General features: G+C 45.7%; 1 long non-coding RNA gene across 1 annotated transcript; it reads left to right on the top strand.

The window, feature by feature from the left end:
• Positions 1-287: 287 nt before the first annotated feature.
• Positions 288-1,816, top strand: LOC146785276 (uncharacterized). The gene is made up of 2 exons (XR_014970605.1): positions 288-670; positions 1,382-1,816. It is a non-coding gene; the product is annotated as an uncharacterized LOC146785276 (long non-coding RNA).
• The last annotated feature ends 4,716 nt before the right edge of the window (positions 1,817-6,532 follow it).

The raw sequence follows: 6,532 nt of genomic DNA, 5'->3' as shown, positions 1-6,532 counted from the left end.
TGTCCCCCTGCAACACAGGAATATATATATAGAAATAGGAAATCTTACCATTCCCTCAATATTCAGGTTGTTTGCAATGCCAAAAACATTATCACTGACATTGTTGCGCAATTTCCAGGGAGTGCACATGACTCTTATATCTTCAGGCAAAGTGGCATACACACCCGTCTTGTCAGGGGAAAATTTGGAGAGGGACATCTGCTTGGTAAATATGTGTTATAGTTTATCACTGTCATTGTACGTATGTCAATGTGAAGCTGCCACTGACTCTTTGCTCCATTACATGTAGGTGACAGCGCATACGCCTTGCGTAATTACCTAATGACGCCTTACCTCAATCCCACAACTGCCAATCAACAGAGGTACAATGCAGCACATATTTCGACAAGGAACATCATAGAGCGCACATTTGGGCTGTTGAAGAGCCGATTCAGATGTCTACATAAGACCGGTGGAGCACTGAAGTACAACCCTGAACAATGCTGCAAGATAGTAGCGGCATGTGCCATGCTGCACAACATAGCGACAAGGGGAGGAATGGACATCGAGGTGTCTGACAGCGATTCGGAGGATGGGAACCAGCAAGTGCCACAACACCATGCAGCACAAGGGGCAGGCGCAGCAGAAGGGCGTAGGAGAAGATTTGACATCACACAAAATTATTTCTGAGGTGAGTAATGATGACACAGAAACTGACTATTGCTATCAGAGTATTCTTTAATTAAATAAAATTGCTATGAGTGTTCAAGCACACTTGTAATCTGACCAGTGCAATGGACATAAGTGGTTTGCAAATGTCAATTCACTTGTCACTCTGTGAAAAGTCAAATCCAAATAAATGGTTACGTCACCATAGTGGAATGCACTTGTACATGCCAGTCTAGCGCTTTTTCCCACGAACACCCAGACGCCTGTCAGACCCAGCATTGTCATCCGTTATGTTGGAAGCGGCGGGGGTACTGCTGCGTGTGTTGCGTCTTCCTGCAGTGCGGACTGGAACTGCCACACTACTTAGGCTTGAGCCACCCTCACTACCCTCTTCGGGCGTGGAATTGTTGGCCGCAATTGTGGAAGCATTTAGCAAATCAACTGCATTGGTGACCTGGTCCAGTGCTTTAGCCACATCGCCGCTCCAATGGCACATTTCAGTTTGCATGGTCACAGACCTACGTGCCAGCAGTGCAGTTGTCGTGGCCAATCTATTGTTTGATTTAGCAAACATTTTCAATTGCAGCATTAGTTGACGATGCTGTCTCTTCTGGGATACATTTCCCTCATGCATCACCTTGCTCAGTTGCTGCACACTTTCTGACAGTACTGCTATGTTGCTAGCCATCTTGCCAACTTGCAATTGTACTAATCGTGTGTTTTTTGTCTGCAGGCGCTGCATACGGAGCATCTGTCCCTCAAGACCACCCCAGACATCACTTGGTTGCTCCTCCTGCTGTGTCCTGAGTGCTCTTCCTCTCCTACGCCGGGCTCTGTGATTAGTTCTGGGGACCTGTGGTTGTGTTTGTGTGATGGAAGTTGTCTGGCCATGGCTGCCACCTGGTGTTGCATCAGCCTCATCATCTTCACACTCCATGGTGACTAGGGATGGAACAGTAGCCCTGCGTGACTTTGTTGGACGTGAGGGATTTATTTGCACCACAGGTGTGTCCATCTGTTCACCTGCGCTGGTGTCCTGCATGTCTGGGGAATCGCTATCCACATCTTCTACACGTTGTGCATCTGTGAGGTGAAACAGTGCAACACTGTATTATTTCATGTCTGTGATATTAATTGCACAGTAATAAATTTCTGCCTTTGTAAATGATTTTATACTCTATTAAGCTTTTTTGGGTTGTTACTCTGAGATTTGACATTTTAACTGCTTGACCTGACTACATCTCCCATAATGCCCCTCACCTACTGAATGCATTGTGTACTGGATGTTCAGGGTCTGCACTTGGGCTGTGCTGTGGTCGAGTTCTACCTTTACATTTTGTAACACTAAGAAAACATACATTCATCTTACCTTCAGATGTGTTTGCTGCTCCGGACGTGTCCAGCTGGGTCACACCAACAACAGCTTCTGGCTGGATGGTGGATTCAATCAAGTCCTCCATGGGAGTGTTCCCAGTGTCTGTTGGTGTTCCCCCTCCTGTCTTCTTTGCCTCCTTCAGGCGGTCAGCTATGCGCACCTTAGCCCGACTGCGCAAGTCGTACCATCGTTTTTTGAGTTCTTCAATGGTGCGGTGTGTCACCCCAATGGCATTGACCCTGTTTTGGATCCGGAGCCAGATTTTCCTTTTCTCCTGCTCTGCCACTTTCAATGATGCCTTTCCAAACAGCTTGTCATGGCTGTGGACTACTCCCTCAATGAGGGTGTCAATTTCTTTTTCTGCAAATTTAATTTTGCGTTTCCTGCCTGTTTGGCTCTCCTCTGCTGTTTGTGAGGCTTCCATTTGATATCACAAGTTTTTCTTCTGTCTCTGTCACACTCCTGTTCTGCTCCCAGAGCCAGCTCCCTCCTCTCCCTGACACTGTGCACTGGAAATGAGGCTGGTGCTGCTCACTTCCTGGTTGTGATGTCATCAGGATGCATCAAAAAGCGACTTCGGTATTAGCGATTTCGCTAATTGCGAAATCGCTAATAGCGAGTTCGCAAATGCCGAAATCGCAATTTATTTAGCGATTTTTAGCGATTCGCAATATTCTCGCAATGTTTTTGTTGCATCGTGTTTTGCGAGTCTTTATTTGCGATTCCTTAAAATTCGCAAATAAGGACTCGCAAACTCTCTTTTTGATGCATGTGCCTGTAAGTTACAAATGATTAATCTCATTCACAAAACATCAAAAATGCAAAACAGTGATATTCGTTTAAACATATATTTTTCAGCATATATGTAAAGAACATCAAATTACATCATCATGAGGAAATCAACAAATGTACATAATGGTAGTCATCTACCATAAGCAATGCAATAATGTGATATGCTACATAATATTTCAAGTTAATCACAAGTTGATGTGTTGGTGAGCCCAATGCATTTCGGGACTTAACTGTCCCTTCGTCAGGGGCAATCTGCGGAAAAAGTACATATATTACATGATCAATAGAAAAAAGCTTAATATATTTATACAAGAAGAGTACATGGTGAAGAACCGTGCGATTAACATGTTAAACAATACTTTTCCATGACCCACACATATGGTGGATAGACGCTACGTTAGCTGAAGGAAAATATTAGTTCAGACACCCAATAGCGTGAATGTAAAGCTGTTGAATGTGACTCAAGAGCTAGAAATGAAAAACGATACAGAGCTAGAAAATGTGAGAGAAGTCCAGAGTAAGTGTCTGATGAAAAGTAATGACATATAGATAGAGTGGTTTATAACCTCACCTCGAATATTATGTTTACGGAGCCATGAGAGAAACAGAAATGAATGCAGCTAACTGCAACTAAAAAATGAAAAAATGAAGAGAACAACGAAGTAAATGCAAGTGCACGTGTAAAAAATAACGCGTGAGGAAAAGAAGAGGGAATTCAACTTACCAACTATATGATGTATTTAACAAATGGTGTGGAATAGCTGAAAAAGATATGGGAAAACAATATAGTATAATATATATGGGAAAGCAATGCACATTATTGCATTGCTTATGGTAGATGACTACCATTATGTACATTTGTTGATTTCCTCATGATGATGTAATTTGATGTTCTTTACATATATGCTGAAAAATATATGTTTAAACGAATATCACTGTTTTGCATTTTTGATGTTTTGTGAATGAGATTAATCATTTGTAACGTAGTTACCCCTAGCACAGTGTGCAGCGTCAATCACTAGTTGGTTGTCCTCTTTCATTCAGTTTCGTACTTGCCCGATTGACAGCGGGCATTACGCTGCAGCACCTATATCATCTAGTAGATACCTTTTGAATAGTTAGATAACAGGAGTGCGCTGCCCATCTCTCTTTAGTACTCATATGCCTTCAGGCACCTGACCACACACAACTTGGGGACCTCTAGAAAGCTGGATAAGAAACTGACCTGGTACTCGTTCTCCTGGAAATGGTGAAGGTAACCCCCTCCGTAGTAAAGATCCTAGCTGACAGGTCTAAGGTTAACACATCTAAAGGTCTCTTACAAGATATCAGACAGAGCAGCATAGCCAGCTTTGCAGAGATTTCCTTCCTAGAAAGGTACTGGTTATCTTGCCGGGAGGATAACGAGTGAAAGAATAGATTTACATCCCAGAGGCCGGAGTACCCAGGCTCCGCAGGACGAGATATCCTGATGCCTATGAGATATTTGCTTACTCAAGGATATTCACCTACCGGAACATTGTTCACCGGCCCTTGGCCCTCTGAAATAGCTGACCTGAAAGAGTGAATGGTACAATACGCCAGTCCCTCATGGAAAAGCTCAGCCAAACAATTTGTGATGTCAGTAATACTGGTGTCCACGGGATCCAGGTGTTTCTCCACACACACCAACAAACCCACCTCCTCCAAGCCAATCTGCCCCTCTTGGTAGTCCTTGGATCCTACGCCTGTTCGATGAGGAATTCAGCTCACTGCCTAAAGTCTTTCCAACGTCGCCTGAAATCCTCCATGCCATGAGATGAAGATGGCCCTGAAGAACCAGAGCATGTGGATGGCCCAGGGGATCCATCAGGGTCACAGGAAAGGATTGCAGGAGGAGCCAACACCAGTTCCAGGAGAGAAGGGAACCATGCATGTGATTGCCATACAGGAGTGATCAGTACCAGAGAAGCCCTCTGACGCCTGACTTGAGCTGCCACTTGCTGAATCAGGAGAAAGGGAGGAAAGGCGTAAGCTTGATCCATCGACCAGTCCTGGAGGGAGGCATTCACTGCCCCCACCCCGGGATCCGGTCTCCAGCTGAAGTAGAGAGGGAAGCTGTGTGTTCCATCTGGAAGCAAACAAATCCACCTTACAAGGGCCCCATCGCGTCATCAGAGCCTGAAATACCCTCTGGTTGAGCCTCCAACCACTGGCATCCTTGAAGTACCTGGATTTACAGTCTGCCACTGAGTCCAGTGCTCCCAGAAGGTTTTCCGCTGACACTGAAATCTGCAGTTGGAGGCAGTAGTGCCAGAAGTCCTTGGCTAGTTCAGCTAGAGCTTGTGAGCTTGTCCCACCCAGTCAGTTTATATATTGGACTGCTGCTGTGTTGTCCATTCTCAGGAGTACACAGCACAATACTCTGTCCCTCGTGAGGGACCAAATTTGCAAAGATCCTGCTAGCAGCTCGAGACAGTTGATGTGAAGGCTCAATTCTTCCTCTGTCCATCTACCTCCCATGGAGATCGAGCTGCATCTGGCTCTCCAGCTGAGGCGACTGGCATCCGATTCTATCACTAGGTCTAGACGAGAACCGAATATCACCCACCCGTTCCATGCCTTCATGTGGTCTATCCACCACTGCATCTCTGTCTTGGCGTCTGACGTCGGTGATACCAGCTTTGAGTACATGAGGCCCCTCCGAAGATGAGCTGCCTTCAGTCTTTGCAGGGCCCTGTAGTGGAGTGGCCCCAGGAACATGGTTTGTATCGAGGAAGATAACAATGCAACAATTCTGGCCAGCTACCGCAGGGAGATTCTGTCCCTCCTGAGAAATGTCTTCAGTTTCTTGTTGATCTAGGCTACCTTCTGGTCTGGCAAACTCTGGGTTGCTGTTCTAGAGTCTACGCGAAAGCCCAGAAAAGTCATGGTCTGCTGTGGAAACAAATCTGACTTTTGTTGGTTGATGACAAATCCTTAGTCCTGAAGCAAGGTTATGGTGGTGTTCAGGTGAGACATCAGAAGATTGAGTGGTTGATCCATCAGGAGAATATCATCGAGGTAGATTATTAACCTGATGCCCAGTGTCTGGAGGTGTTCCACCACAGGTTTGAGGAGCTTCATAGAGCAGTTCCACCACAGGTTTGAGGAGCTTCATAGAGCAACATGGTGCTGATGACAGACCGAACAGGAGAGTCCGAAACTCGAAGCTCTGCCCTCTCCATTCAAATTGCACAAACCAGCAATGTGAAGGAAAAATGGGGACCGTCAGGTAGGTGTCCTCGAGGTCTTGAAGCGCTAACTAATCGTCCTGGAGCAGAAAGTCCCTGAGGAGATGGATCCCCTCCATCTTGAAATGGCAGTAAAGCAGCCATTCGTTGAACGATCTAAGGTTGATCACGGGACAGAAGTCTTTGTCCTGTTTCTCCACCAGAAACAAATTGCTGAGGAAGCCTGTTGGATGAAGAGTGAATGTGCATATGGCACTCTTGAACAAAAGGTCTTGTACCTCTTGGTCGATAAGAAAGGCGTGCTATGTGGAAAAATACAGTGGGCGGGGTTTTACTGACTGGACAGAGGTTCCGTAAAACTCTATGTGGTACCCTTGCACAGTCTCCAGCACCCACTGGTCTGCTGTGATTTCTGCTCCCTTGTGCGAGAACAAACGCAGTCTCCCCCCAAATGGAGAGGTAATGAAAGTATGGGGCTTACCGTTGTATCCGCCACTGTTGCTGG

The sequence above is a fragment of the Triturus cristatus genome, chromosome 11, assembly GCF_964204655.1.
Source record: "Triturus cristatus chromosome 11, aTriCri1.1, whole genome shotgun sequence".
Taxonomy (NCBI): domain Eukaryota; kingdom Metazoa; phylum Chordata; class Amphibia; order Caudata; family Salamandridae; genus Triturus; species Triturus cristatus.
The sequence above is the reverse complement of the archived record's forward strand: the minus strand, read 5'-3'. Positions and strand labels throughout refer to the sequence as shown.